Below are 15,106 nucleotides of genomic sequence, written 5' to 3'. Positions count from 1 at the left end.
GCAGAAAACACGCCGAAACGAACGAACGATCGACCACGGTGGCGACGCTACATCGAAGTTTCTGTACTAAGCAGCTGCTGCCGTGACGTCATGAATTGTGACAGCGTGGACTGAGGGTCCAGCGAATTGTTTATCATAAAGAAGGTTTTCATCGCATTCTGAGGGTACCAGGAAGTTCTGACAATGCTTTCTGCGCAGAAGCAGCCTAAATACGAGGATATAAATTATGAGACATGGGAGTTCACGTTAACGTACCGCGGTCGCGCGGTAACGGCGCAAACTTCAAGACAGCGTGAGCTATGGCATTAATTTTCTCCACGACGTATCACCAGGACGACAACAGCTCTTACAAACTCCTACAAACTTTAAAGCCCCTCCATACGCGTTTCGCCGACCGTAAATTACGGTACTACAATACCAAAAAGGAAGGGGGAAAAAAGGCAGACACCCAATATTCGCAATAAAAGGCATAATAGGCCAGAAAGGACATATAAGAGAGTTTTAGAATAGGGGCCCCAAACGTTTTGGGGCCCCAAAGAAATAGCGTCCAAGCCACTGCGCATGCGCGAGACGCAAACTGCGTTTGGGTTTTGCGTTGGGAACGCTATTTCACCGATTTAGCGGGAGCTCAAATAGCGTTCCCAAAAGCTTTGCGTCAACAAACATGGCGGCACCCATCGAAGCGACGGCTCTAACCTAGCACCAAACTGGGTTCGATTCGCGGTAATGCGTGAAGTTCGCAAGCTAGGAGAAGTGACTGCAGTTATCGCTTTCTCTCAACTAGCGTGTGTTATCAAGATTGATTCATTAGACGCCGCTGATTCCGAATTCGAGTGTGGATTTTATGGCTCGTAGGCCTAACACGGCTAAGCTTGGCTGGTGAAGGCACGTAAAGGTGGTTTTGTTGCTCCAAACTAAGCACAACTAATTGTTTGCTGATTGAAGAATAACCTCTAAATTGTAATTAAACGCGAATACACGCAAGTCAAAATTACTATTCATATCATAAGATGGTATATTTTATTTAATTATTTTTAGTCGTTTTTCTTAGACGCCGTAGTGGCGCTGTCAGCGCAAGACGCTATCTGGAAACGCAAAGCCCTATTCTAAAACTCTTCACTCCTGCGTGCCCCAACGCTAACACCCGCAAAGCTCTTTGGGGCCCCAAAATATTGGGGCCCCTATTCTAAAACTCCCTATAAACCGAATACGGATTGCGACGCCACCTTGAAGTTCCCGCACCATGCAGCATGCCGTGACGTCATGGATTTCGACGCCGCCTCCTCATGCTTGTTTAAGCATTCATCGGTAAGAATGAACTGTACTTTGTATTCTCAAGTAACAAAAAAAAACTGCACTTAGCAAGCTTTGAGAACATTCACAGCGCCACAACGGCCCAGGTACGAGAAAGTACGTTGAAATCTGTGACGTCACACTAACGTACCGGCTGGGATTTCACTGCGAAAATTAAACAGAAAAACAGAAGTTTGACCTCCTTTTTCTCTTCATTATAAAAACATTACCGCGAAACTGAAAATAAACTTTATCAGTAAGAAAGCTTGCAGCAAACGACTGGCAACAAAACTGCGTATAGGTGGCCGTGCGTTTTGCATGGCTGAATCTACGCACCGATGTGTCACGCAGTCTAAAGTAGCACATATATGACGGCCGCTATAAGGGGACTCGATCCGACGCTGAAAAGGGACCGAGGAAGTAAACAGGGTATGTGAAGGGCTGGCAGCCAAACAACGTTTGTATCCCGCACATCCCTCCCAAGTCTTTTAAATTTAATACCAGAACTTTTCCTGGGGTCTCGCGTCATTCACGGGCAGACTGACCCTGACTTAGGTGACAGGAAACAGATGAACGAGCTACAGAGGCCAGGAGGCTAGACAACGACAAAGTGTCTGTAAACATGGCCTCCTAGCCTTTGTAGACACACGTCGGTTAGGCTTAAGACATCGTCGCCGTTGGCGTACACATGCTCGCAACGGTCTCGAGCGGTTCGACGCAAGAAAGCAGAAGGCCCTGGAAGAAAAAAAAATGAAAAAAAGAAAGCTTAATGACGCAGGGGCGCTTGGGACGGTCGCTTATAAGTCGTCCCGTCACCTCACGTGGGCGCATGTTTTGAGGGCACAGCTATATAGGTGGCGTCCGCATTGCACCACTTCAGAGACCTTCAGAGTAACGAAAACGAATATCGAAGGCCTTGCTTTGAGCCACAATGCGGAGTCGGTCGAAAGCAGAGACGGCGTCATGGCCGCCATTTTGGGAACACCTATCTGACTGATGGCACATCCGACACGTCCTCTCCGAGCGCTCCTGCGAAGCTTGAAACGTTGTAAAACAAAGTATAGCTAAGCTTTATCGTGACAATAAGCACGAACGAAACTGGAATAATGTACTAAAGTCTTTTGCCTCTAGATACTCCGTCAATGTCTCTTTACACGACCATCAGCAGGCTTTGGCAGCGCTCTCTAAGGATAAGTAGAATGTGCCGCGAGAATTCGCTTTCCTATCACAGGTGGCACGACTGCCTATGCACTCGCCCTCGTGACTTCTTGTTTTTGTGTCTCCTTCAAACGTTCGCGCTTCACACAAACACGATGCAACACTGGCGAGCCCAATCAATTACGCTGCTTGCAATGTTTCGGGTGTTCGGAATTACGGTTACGACGTGTCACACCGCCCTTCCTTTCCTTTTTTTATTGCGATATCATTTATGTGGACACTCCAGGCGCATTTCTGCCGTCGCCGTGGTGTTCTGCATAAAGTCCAAGGGCGATAACATCGTCGCCCCGCGCAGTATGCTGTACGTGTGAGTGAAAGGGTGAGGGGACGACGGTGGATCAATCGTACGCGCGCCTGGGAGGAAAGCGGGGAGGAAGTGCGCCGTCTTCCGTCGCGCGCAAGCGCCGGAGGGGGGACGAAGGTGGGGGGGGGGTCTACTATGGCGGCGGCTGCCTATGGCGCGGGCCCTATCTTGAAAGCCATATGCGATGGGGATAGAGTGCATCCAGTACTAATAGCTTCGTGCTCGCTGTGTCTCCGCCGCTTAGTTCGCGCTGAAGCGAGAGGCACCACGAAGGTCAATTCGCTCTATGCCGCTGCCGCTCTTAGTCCGGCCAGCGTGTTGAAAGCAAGTGTCCGCAGTCATCGAGGAATATGTGTCCATGCTTGCTTGTGCGCGCGTGACACCATGCTTGTTAATTTAGTTAGTGAGTGAATGTTTACAAGTTTATACGGCCGATAAATCTACTATCCTTACTTCGTATAGCTGTCTGCTAATTTGCTATCGCAATCGACGATTTGCATTTCGGGAGAAACTGGATTTTTTCTTCTTCGTCAAGCACAACGGTTTCGCAGCTGCATTCGGTTGACAAGCTTTGGCACGAGCAGGCGGCAGTACCTACGATGCGGATGTCCATGATATAGACAGTGAGCCAGAACGCTGCATTTCTGCATCTGCCGAAGTCGAGTACGTGCTAGGCTGTAAGGCCACCCTGAAGCCGTATTTGGTTATCCGCGTTCGCAAAAGGTCCGGATGGTCAAAAGGATTTTATGACAGTCCCTGAAAAAACAGTGTGCCACCAAGTTCATTATTCTATAGGCCTTCTTTTTGCTGTGTTAACTTTTGAACCACCACTAACGAGTATTCTTTCAAATACAGACGTTTAGAAACAAGTTTCGGATATTCTAACCATATTTTGTTTCTCTTTGTCGTTACTCAATGCTCTACAAGCGAGAAAACATGAGCTGGTGGTCCATGGTTGTCCATGGTTCACCAGGATCGGGACGTTAACGTGAACCCGACAGAAGCGGGTCGAGTCGGCTTCTTGGACTGGAATTGACCTGCCGAGATCATGTAAACACTAGCCGGTCGGTCTGCGCGGGACCGCCGAGTCGGCAGCGTTTATGCGCTGGTAGCGGGAAGGATATCAGGACAAAGCAAAGGCAAGCACGGTACAGTGCACCTTCATTGTAGCGATAACAGTCAGGAAACAGAGCTGTTGCCAACGGCTGAGGGAACCGGAAGCCCTGCTAGAACGTGTTGATGTCTCGGTTCGACGCTGCGTGCCGCCGTAGTCCGTACCCGTAAAAAGCGAGTTAATCTAAAACGCCGGTCACGTCGCACTCGGTCAGCCATATTTCCAAATCGACCCGTTAGCGTTGAGTTCATGCAAACGTTGCCAATGACCACAATACATACGCGCAAACTTTTTTTCGTAGTCTTATAGGGCCACGAAATTGGGTAGATTGAGGACTTCAATATTTTGGGGCGCTCGTCCGCGCCTTCTGTTCTTATGGAAGTTCTCGTAATCTTGCGCAACGCCGAGAGCTAGCTATAGTTTCCATTGTTGCCACGAAATCCTTTCCTTGCGCGGCACTATAAACCTGTCTGTTCAAACGACGCTGTTTACAAAACAAGGAACACAACGAAAAACGATGGATGAAGGCTAAGACTCGCGGCTGCGAAACGTCAAGACGACAAAAACGAGGCAGACGAGAGAAAAGCAAACAGCGAATAATGAAACGGCCAATGGCTCCGCGAAAGTGGGTTAGAATAACACAGCGAGGGTAAAATGAAACAAATTCCGGGAACCGAAAACAGACGGCCTGTTACGTGCCAGACGAAGCCCGCATATACGTCCGCCCGCACGCGTCCGTCTGCAGGCGTCTTCGTCTGCTCTTCGACGGGTGCGGAGAAGCAGACGACGCGCGGTTTCCACCGCAAGCTGTTCGACGTACGCGCGTAGACGCGTTCCCACACATTATTTTTTTTTTCTCTTCGTTGAAGCTCGGGGATGTTTGTTTGATCATCGCTTTCGTCTCCGACATCATCTCGTCTCGGAAACTTTCTTCTCGCACTTTTTCTTTTCGCGAAGGAAGGGCGTACGACCAGTATATATCGATGCGGTTTATCCCGTCATGTGCCAAGGGAAGACCTTGACCGGCTGTGAACTTTGGCCGAACTAGTTCCGTTCTCCATTCTGCAGTTCGCTCGTCGGTGATGGAAAACTGTAAGGTACTTTAGCGTTCTTTCCTGCCTTCTTTTTCTTTCGGTTATCTATCTATCTATCTATCTATCTATCTATCTATCTATCTATCTATCTATCTATCTATCTATCTATCTATCTATCTATCTATCTATCTATCTATCTATCTATCTATCTATCTATCTATCTATCTATCTATCTATCTATCTATCTATCTATCTATCTATCTATCTATCTATCTATCTATCTATCAGTCTAAGCCACTCAGAATGTTCCATATCCCACGTCTCTACTTCTTTTATGAAAGTTTTTCTTGCGCTATCCTCTCCATCGTCATGTTATCAGTGTGTTCCTTGTGGAGGAAACATTGGAACTAGGAAACATTGGAACTCAATTGGATTGCGAAACGGGACCAATGTTACTGTAGATTTTGGCCCGAGCGAGGTCGTGGTTCAGGCTGTTCCTTTTCTTTTTTTCGTCTTTCTAAGCGACGGTACTAAATTGATAATTCATTTGACAAAACCCGTAGACATAATTGCCTATATAACGAAAAGTTATTGTTGTAAAGTGCCTTTATAACTCGAATGAGACGCCTCCGGTGTTGAGCTGTGTTCAATAAAGAGACATTTGAGATTCGCGCTTAAAAAACAAAAGCTGGGGTATTACGTGCCAAAACCCCTACCTGATCACGAGGCACGCGGTGGAGGCAGCACTCCGGATTAATTTCGACCACCTGGAGATCTCTAATGTACCCCCAATGCAGGAGACACGATCATTTTTGCGTTTCGCCCCCAACTAAATGTCACCGCCGCGACTGGGATTTGATCCCGTGACCTCGTGCTCAGCAGCACAACATCATAACCACTAAGCCGCTAAGACGGGTGTTTCGCACCTATATATACTGTAGCATTGCAAGTCTTTCCAAAGCAAAATAATGCCGAATGACATACGTGGGAATACGCGGAAATACGTATGCGGAGGGCGAAAATAAAGGTAACATAGTACCAGATACTACAGCGCAAACAAATGGAGGAAAACTTATCTGTCTGCTTCGGCAGCATTCTAAAAAAAGCAATAAAGTGCTTTCGATTCCTTTGTGAAGGACTAACTGCTCGACCCATACTTAACTCCAATTTCGAGGAGTCCTCGTACACTCCTCAAATGGAGTGTACGAGCTTATAGCCATGCAATCAGAGTGAATGCACTAAATACCGAAAGGGGCGCGTTGGGGAGCCTTCGAAATAGAGTGAAATAAAAAAAGAAGCAGTCACTCCCTTTTGAAAGATGCTCGTGTACTCTCCGATAGAGTAAGTTCAACTGCTTACTCCCAGTTGGAGTGGGTGAACTCCTACGGAAAGAGGGAGCAGGTCGTGTACGACAACTTTGAAAATGCAACCAATAGGGGAGACGCAGTTACTTCTCTTTGAAATTGGTCGAATGTATAGTCTGCGATGGCGCAAGTTTACTATGCTTACGTGAATTAGAGTGGATGTCTCAGGTTGGGAAAGTACGAGACCTAGCCAAAGGGAGTAAAACCTGGGAGCAAGCTGCGTACGCCCAGTCGGAGTAGCAGGTCGTGTACGAGAAGTCCCAAAAGGGAACCAATATGGGAGGAGCAGTTACTGCTCTTTGAAATTGGTTGTATATATAGTCTGTGATGGAGCAAGTTTACTCTGCTTACACGAAATAGAGTCGATGTCTCAGATGGGGGACGTACAAGACCTAGCCAAAGGTAATCAAACATGGGAGCATATGTTGCTAAATTTTTGGAAGTGCTCGATCACTCAGCAAACGAAAACAATTTACACCCTTTGGGGCGTATGTCTTTGACCCATAATAATAATCACAATCTGTCTCGCTTGTGTTTTCTTTCTCAAAACCTCGGCGCTAGCTACTTTCCTCTCGAGAATTAGACGACACGCTGATAACACGCGTGGCGTTCGTGACCTGGAAGTAGCGGATGCGCCGTGGTAAAGAAAGTAAAGGCCCGCAAGACAGACGACAATTACTGTTGCTGAGCAAAGGTACGCCCCAAAGCGTGCAAACGGTTTTAGAATGTGTACACACCGACGAAGCAGATTTAATTTGTTTACGCCCAAACTGAGAAAACGTACTCAAACGCAGGCGGGAAGCCTTACGAGAACTCTCTAAAGGGAGTCAAATAGTGAGAGAAGCAGTCGCCCTCACACAGGGGGAGTCGCCAGGTGGGTGTACGTGCCAGTTTCCACGGTGAACTTTACTCTGCACATTTTTAAGCTCGGGATACGTCCGCCCCTGAAACTCTCCAGGCGAGACGGATACATCATGATTTACTAGTGGATGAAAACGGTGTCGTTCGTCGAGCGTTCAGCTGTTGTGCCCCATCCATACAACTGACCGAACCTACGGTTGACCTTCGCTTGTGCAGACAGTGTTACTGCAGCGTGTCGACACTGGCAGACGAAGCTTCTAGCTTGCACAAGGCTCCTACGTCCGTTTTAGTACAAGCGTTATTTTTTTTTCGCAAGTCGTTAAACGAGAAACGCTAAAAGCAATAGCGCATGCGCGGAGTCCATTCCCAGACACGCAGACGCAGTACAGCCGTCTGCATCCACGTTAGGACCACGACTACAACACAAGGAATGCCCGAATTGCCGGATATGTGTTAGTGCGTCTACACCTTGCAGTTTTTATAGCCACTGAAGTTGATTTGCACCAAACGTTTTGAGCGCTATGGTAGCACGAAGCGTGAGGATCGAAGCCAAGCGTGCTTGAAATAGCGACTTGTAGCGGCGCTCGATCTGTGTTCCTCTCGAGTTGAACTGAGCTTGACTAGCACCATGTTCGGAATGTACTGGGTACGACCTGTAGCATGTTTAGTACGCACTGAGTTCGACCTTATACTCAGTCTGCAATGAGTTCGAGCAGCACAGAGTTCGGATTGCAGCGAGTTGGATCTGCCCTGAGTTACTTCGTCTTGCATTGAGTTCGATCTCCGTTGAATTGGATCTACAGCTAGTTCCAAACGCATCCAGCTCGATGTGCTCTAGTTCAGTTTGATCTGCGTTGAATTGGATATGAGCTGAGTTCACGACTTGCGATCACTTTAAGTACGCTCAAGAGTACGCGCGTGACAAAACCACTGTATCTTTGAAAGCACAGTCAATCGGGGATTTTGTTCTCGATAGAAAATGGCCGACCCAACGAGCTGCACGCCTCTGCTAGAGGATATGGCGGGCGTCTAGAAAACGTGATGAGACGCACGGAAGGACTTCGCGGCAGGAAAAAAACCTTTCGGTGCTTCTGACACCGTGCGTCATAACTTTCTTTTTCAGTGAAGGAACGCACGCAGAACCGTATTGAAGAAGGGAGAAAGACAGTGAGAGAGCAAAAAGCAAGGCACAAATGACCTCCAAAAATAGGTACGACAAGAAGAAGGCAGAAATAAGATGGAATGGTCCAGCTCAGGAGGCAAGCAGAAGTACAGACGGGAAAAATACAAATACAGTAATAACAATAAAAAAAGACAAGAAACGCCCAAAGGGGTGCAAGCTTAGTGAGGGTGGTGCCTCGCGGGCCGGTGACAAACCCTGACGCAAAGAGAGAGAGAGAGAGACTGCCTTTCGAGCATATACGTCACACTTGCCGGATGACCAGGACTGCGTGACGCACATAGTGACGTCTGTTCCTAGCAGGCCTCCTCTAGATTTTCATCCGTGTTTTCATTTTCTCGTCTCTACAAGAACGTTTCCAGGAGCCCCTATTAACTGAGCACTCGTTGAGCTAAACCAAAAGCGTGGAAGGAAATACGAAACGGATAAAAACTGTTGCCAGTCGCATATGCCGCCTGAACGCCGCACATGAGTCCGAGAGCAGCTAGACAATGAAGTTTTGCGAATGGGGCGAACCTTCTCCCCTTTTCACCTGGGCAATTGAAAAAGTGTTGAGTAGGGAGACACGGTGCGCTCTTCAGAAATTCGTCACGGAAGTGTTCCTTTCTTCTGTGAAGTATGCAGATTCTGTATAGATATCTTCTGAGACTGTGACCTTACTTTCTCTCGACAAGTGTCTACAGACTATCCGCAAGCGACCAGCTCGTAATACTATGTACAGCAATAGAAAAAGAACGTTTTCGAACACCTTCCCCTGCCGCATGGATGTGCATTTAAATAGAAGCGTAGATGCCTTTCTTCGCAGAGAAATCGCAGTAGTGGCTTGCATCGGATTTATACTCCGTGAGTCAAAGCGTATGATGTCTGTTTGATTCGTTCGTATAGCTTTTTTCGCAGCACTGAGTATGCTGTCGTGCGTAGCCTAGTTTCATAGTTTCATGGGCGGAGACTCAGCGGGTGACGAATGTCTGCTTTATAAGCAGGCGTTTATAAAGCAGAATATAGAAACGGGGAGGGAACATACACGTTTAACACTTTGAACAGACCGCGTGGTCTTCAAGTGTTAGACCCCGTACGACGGAAAGAGTAAGAGCACCCTGGCCCGTACTCTTTGAAGAAGAGACTTCCCCTACCGAGATAGATTATGGGGAAGAAAGTAAACAGAGGGATGGCATTAGGGAAGTCATTTTGAGAATTGAATTTGAGGCTCAAAGGAAACAGACTTAACGACTTTTATCTATGGATTATAGCTATTAGCTATAAGCTGTTATACTGGGATGACTTAGGAGTGAGGATCAACGGCGGATATCTACAACAGCCTTCTGTTTGCAGATGACATTGTCCTGTTCAGCAACACGGGGGATGAATTGCAAGAATTTATTGAAGGCCTTATAACCGAGAATGCAATAGAGCGGGGTTGTATATCTATCTATCTATCTATCTATCTATCTATCTATCTATCTATCTATCTATCTATCTATCTATCTATCTATCTATCTATCTATCTATCTATCTGTCTGTCTATCTATCTATCTATCTATCTGTCTGTCTGTCTGTCTGTCTGTCTGTCTGTCTGTCTGTCTGTCTGTCTGTCTGTCTGTCTGTCTGTCTGTCTGTCTGTCTGTCTGTCTGTCTGTCTGTCTGTCTGTCTGTCTGTCTGTCTGTCTGTCTGTCTGTCTGTCTGTCTGTCTGTCTGTCTGTCTGTCTGTCTGTCTGTCTGTCTGTCTGTCTGTCTGTCTGTCTGTCTGTCTGTCTGTCTGTCTGTCTGTCTGTCTGTCTGTCTGTCTGTCTGTCTGTCTGTCTGTCTGTCTGTCTGTCTGTCTGTCTGTCTGTCTGTCTGTCTGTCTGTCTGTCTGTCTGTCTGTCTGTCTGTCTGTCTGTCTGTCTGTCTGTCTGTCTGTCTGTCTGTCTGTCTGTCTGTCTGTCTGTCTGTCTGTCTGTCTGTCTGTCTGTCTGTCTGTCTGTCTGTCTGTCTGTCTGTCTGTCTGTCTGTCTGTCTGTCTGTCTGTCTGTCTGTCTGTCTGTCTGTCTGTCTGTCTGTCTGTCTGTCTGTCTGTCTGTCTGTCTGTCTGTCTGTCTGTCTGTCTGTCTGTCTGTCTGTCTGTCTGTCTGTCTGTCTGTCTGTCTGTCTGTCTGTCTGTCTGTCTGTCTGTCTGTCTGTCTGTCTGTCTGTCTGTCTGTCTGTCTGTCTGTCTGTCTGTCTGTCTGTCTGTCTGTCTGTCTGTCTGTCTGTCTGTCTGTCTGTCTGTCTGTCTGTCTGTCTGTCTGTCTGTCTGTCTGTCTGTCTGTCTGTCTGTCTGTCTGTCTGTCTGTCTGTCTGTCTGTCTGTCTGTCTGTCTGTCTGTCTGTCTGTCTGTCTGTCTGTCTGTCTGTCTGTCTGTCTGTCTGTCTGTCTGTCTGTCTGTCTGTCTGTCTGTCTGTCTGTCTGTCTGTCTGTCTGTCTGTCTGTCTGTCTGTCTGTCTGTCTGTCTGTCTGTCTGTCTGTCTGTCTGTCTGTGTCCGTGCGTCCGTCTGTCCGTCCGTCTGTCCGTCTGTCTGTATGTCTACGCCTGAGTCTGCAATGTCACGAAGCGAGAGATAACGTCATACTCAAAGAAAACGACGCCACTATACGGAGAAGACGAGAGCTCCCAGGCAGTAGACTCGAGGACATCATCATTTATAACAGGCCGCGTGATCTGTCAAGACTCTAGGGCGCGCGCACGCACGCATCTTATTGTCAAGAAGCCAAGACGAAGTCATGCCGCGCCGCCCGCGGTATGCACACACTACAACTACTGCAATGAAAGTCGAAAGGAAAAAAAATAAAATAAGGGTTCAGGGCCGCACGCGGGTACACATGCGTTGTATAGCAGGCTCTTGTGAAAGCTTCACGCACGTCTCTTCGTCAAAGGCAGGCATAACCGCCGGCATGCCGCTGGGTGCTGCTCCTCTTAGAAAGAGGCTCGAATCCAACGGGGTGCTCTCTCCAAGGACTCGAAACGCGTGTCGTCCAACAAGGACAGTGGGACGGCCGTTGAACCGTGGTGGCCCGCCTTCTCTTTCGGGGCGCCGTCTGCACAATCGCTCAACGCTTGTCTCTCTTGCAGAAGAACCTGGCTGGCTAGCTAGCCAGCCAGCTAGCCGTTCCCGTTGTACGCAACTCGCCCCCCCCCTCGTCTAGACACACTGCCACCCGCGCGGCCTCGCTACAGTACTGACTCTCCCTGGTGTCGCCTCACCTTGTCTTTTTTGTTCTGTTACGAAACAAAAGCAAGAAAAAAAGAATAAAGAAGACGGTGAGGAAGAAAGCAGCTGTTCCAGAACTTTGGGTTCCAGAGAGGTGAGAAATAGCCGCGCGAAAATCGCCGTGGAATGCCAGGACTTTATGGCGTTCGCCTTCTGCTAATTTCTTGTTCGTCTGCTTGGCTAGCTTCACCTTCTGCTTCTGTCTCTTCTTTTGTCTTAAGGGAGCCGCGACGCCACGCAGTGCTGCAGTTTTGTTCGCAGAGGCGTCACACTTAACGATCATTATTTCAACACCCCCCTCCCCTCCTCCCCCTTAGTCTTTTGGGAGCACCGCTAACGGTTATTCTCGACTTTTGTAAAACTTACTTTTCTTTCGAAGCTACGGTTTTTTTTTTTTTTTTCGTCTGCGGCACCGCAGGGCTGAACAGCCTACGTGACTTACAGTGCAAGCCCGCGGGGACGGCGGTGTCCCGCGTTCCTTGCTTTGCGCATTGCTTTGTAGAACCCAGCCAGCGCGCCAAGAATCACGCAACAGAGCCAGTACTGTTGCCACCGCTGCCGTTGCAGTGCGCATGCCACGTTGAAGCGGGCAAAAGGAGGCGTCCCGGGCACGTGGCACAAAAGGGGAATTCAGAGCAGGCACGATGCGCGTGGTTACCACAGTTAATGAACGCAGTTGTGAGCGGCAGCCACTTATACTGTGCGGCCCAGTACGCAGGTCAGCTGGACGTGTGGGCATACGTATAGACAGGCGAAATATTCGACATGTCCTTTTTGTGTCAAATTTTGGAAGCCTTGGACATGACCTACGGCATTTTCTCGATGCCTGACCAGAGACCGGGGTGTCACACAGAGGGCGCCACTTTCCGAGTAGTTGGTCACAGCTTTCGGGGTACCGTTGGAGCCACGTCAACTTTGTCTCATCGCACGCCAAGAGCTAGCGAAAGCAAATCAGCGGACACAAAGAGGCAGGAGCGTGTAACGAAAGTTGTCCATGCTCTAACAACAACACACATGAAACGACATCTTCCGATAAGGTAGACACGTAAACCGGTTGGTCCAGTAGGTCACAATTTTTGGGGTACTGTTGGAGCCACGTCAACTTTGTCTCATCGCACACCAACAGCTAGCGAAAGCAAATCAGCGGACACAGAGAGGCAGGAGCGCGCAACGAAAGTTGTCCATGCTCTAGCAACAGCACTATAGAACGTCATCGTCCAATAAGGTAAGGTAGACAGTTGAGCCGGTTGATCTAACATTGATTTTTTGAATAACAGCGCTTAGACGAGGCACAGCGCAATGTGTATACGTGTCCTTTCCGCACCCCCTTTTCTCAGGCAATTAATATATAGTGAGGAGCAGTGGGAGGCTGCCTTGCGCATCTCCAGGCCCGATCTTCAGGAGGCCATCCTGGAGTGGGCTGAGAGGATAAAGGAGGCCTACTTCAAGTAGTTCCTCCCCCCACCCTCTATTCCATTGCCCCCTTCCCTTTAAAGAGGGATAAATAAAGTTTTTTCATCATCATCATCCCTCGGGCATCTCAGCGCTCGTCATCCAAAAATTTGACGAATGTGGTACCGCGCCGCATTGTAGAAATAGCATTGGCTATGCTTCGGATGTGCACCGCATAAGTGACAGCAGAGGAGGCTACGGCTTCCGTTTTTATTTTTTTCACTGTCAAATTCTATCATGTTGGCGTTTCGAGCCAATCGGAGAGGGCTTAGCCACTAACTGAAATGTACTGGGACGGAATCACCGACTTGTGGCAAGCACTTGTTAAAGCCCATGGAAGTACGCAGTGTACAGCGGCGATAGTATGCACTATGCGTGAAGATTAGGATATCGAGAGACAGATGGATGCCTGGGCGACATGTGTTAAGAAAGACGAATATAAGCTTTTGGGAAAACGAACCTAGAGTCACCACAGACAGACAAATGAGGTGCGTAGCAGGTGCGTAGCAGACTATGTACCGGCTTCGACGCATTTTTTTTTGTAGCGATAACGTGACATTACAGACGACGCACTGTTGTCAGGACATCATGTCGGTATCCAGACTCCTCGATGTGAACGTTCTCCGAGATTGAAGATTGTCCCTGAAATCTTATGCTGCATAAACTGCTCGGGAACCGTCGGACGACTTTGTGTCTCCGCTACGCAGCGCTTCTTGCCACATTCAGCTGCGCCCCTAACGGCCGATGTGACTCTGCACCCTATGCGAACGAATTAAATACTCACAGGGGAGAGCAAATACGACGCTAACCTTATGGACATTTTGTAAGTAGGTTTTATTTTGACGTTTCTAGCGCATACATTGTAAGTCGCATGGATACCTTGGATTAGTCCTCCGATAGTTTGCTGCTGCTGAGCAGACGATAAATGGCGTCCACATGGCGCCCTTACTACCCTCACAGTAACACAAACAAATCTCGAAGGTTATATTTTTTTGCCATACTGCGGACGTCGAAAGCGGGACAACCCGACAACTAACGTCATAGGCACGTGACCGCCATTTATTGGTCACCACCTGTCCCGAACCCGTGGCCACAGGCACAGCGGAAGGCCACGCGCCGGCAGGGTGCAGTCGTCTGCTTCGACGCTCAGACAGACGGGTACCGCTATACCAGCAGACGATAATCTCACCGCGGGAGCACAGATTGCAATGCATAACGCAAGGCACGGTCTTATGGTACGTTACGTCAGAGTCTGGACGTTCTCAGCGAGGCACGGATAGATTGCGCGAGAGCCTCACACGAAACCGTATAAACTGCAGCGAGCCCACCTCCAGACGACTTGTCTGTTTCCGCTCCGAGCCGTCTGTTCCTTTCTTTTGCCCACCCAAGAGGCCGAAAGAGGGCGTGGTGGTAAGCGTATGGGTCGAAGGAAAGGAAGCAGAGGCGGTGAAAAGTTGGGTGTGCTATTTCTCTTTTTTTTGTCTTTGTTTCTTTCTTCTTTTCTCTACGAGAGAGAAGAAGCGCAACTTTCGAAACCGGTGCGCTGCCTGGCCCGGAGTATACAGTGAGTGGGTGACGACTTTTAAAAAGACCAGTGGGTTGCAAGGAGGAGGCGGCGACGGCATGGAAGTGCCTCGTGGCGACTGAAGACCGACCGAGGTGAAAAACCTTTCCCAAGGACTCTCGTACTCCCAGTCGACTAGATTAGCCATGCTGGTCAAGGCTGGCCTACATATTTCTGTCTGGCGCGCCTTTCAGCCCATGCTCGTTGCCTTATTTTTTGTTTTTGTCATTTGCTCACAACACTGCAGCAGCACGTACTTGTCGTAGATGTAGTATATACACGAACTTGGTGAATATTTGCCTGCATCGAAGTCTTTGTTTTTTCTCTACTTGAGCGGCCGAACGTCTTTTAACGTGTAATATCGAGGGCAGCTTCAACGAAGCTAGGGACAAGTCCAAGTTGCCACAACGTTTCTGACGCAACTTCAGTATCGTGTCCACACATATTAGAGAATCCTCGCATGTCTGCGCACATATCAGTCTTTACGGAAGGCA

General features: G+C 48.6%; 1 protein-coding gene across 2 annotated transcripts in view; it reads right to left on the bottom strand.

Moving 5' to 3' along the window:
• The window catches only part of LOC126528965 (uncharacterized), a 292,870-nt gene that overhangs the window by 44,387 nt on the left and 233,377 nt on the right, over positions 1-15,106 (bottom strand). The gene's annotated exons all lie outside the window — the stretch shown is intronic.

The sequence above is a fragment of the Dermacentor andersoni genome, chromosome 8 (genome assembly GCF_023375885.2).
Source record: "Dermacentor andersoni chromosome 8, qqDerAnde1_hic_scaffold, whole genome shotgun sequence".
Taxonomy (NCBI): Eukaryota; Metazoa; Arthropoda; class Arachnida; order Ixodida; family Ixodidae; genus Dermacentor; species Dermacentor andersoni.
The sequence above is the reverse complement of the archived record's forward strand: the minus strand, read 5'-3'. Positions and strand labels throughout refer to the sequence as shown.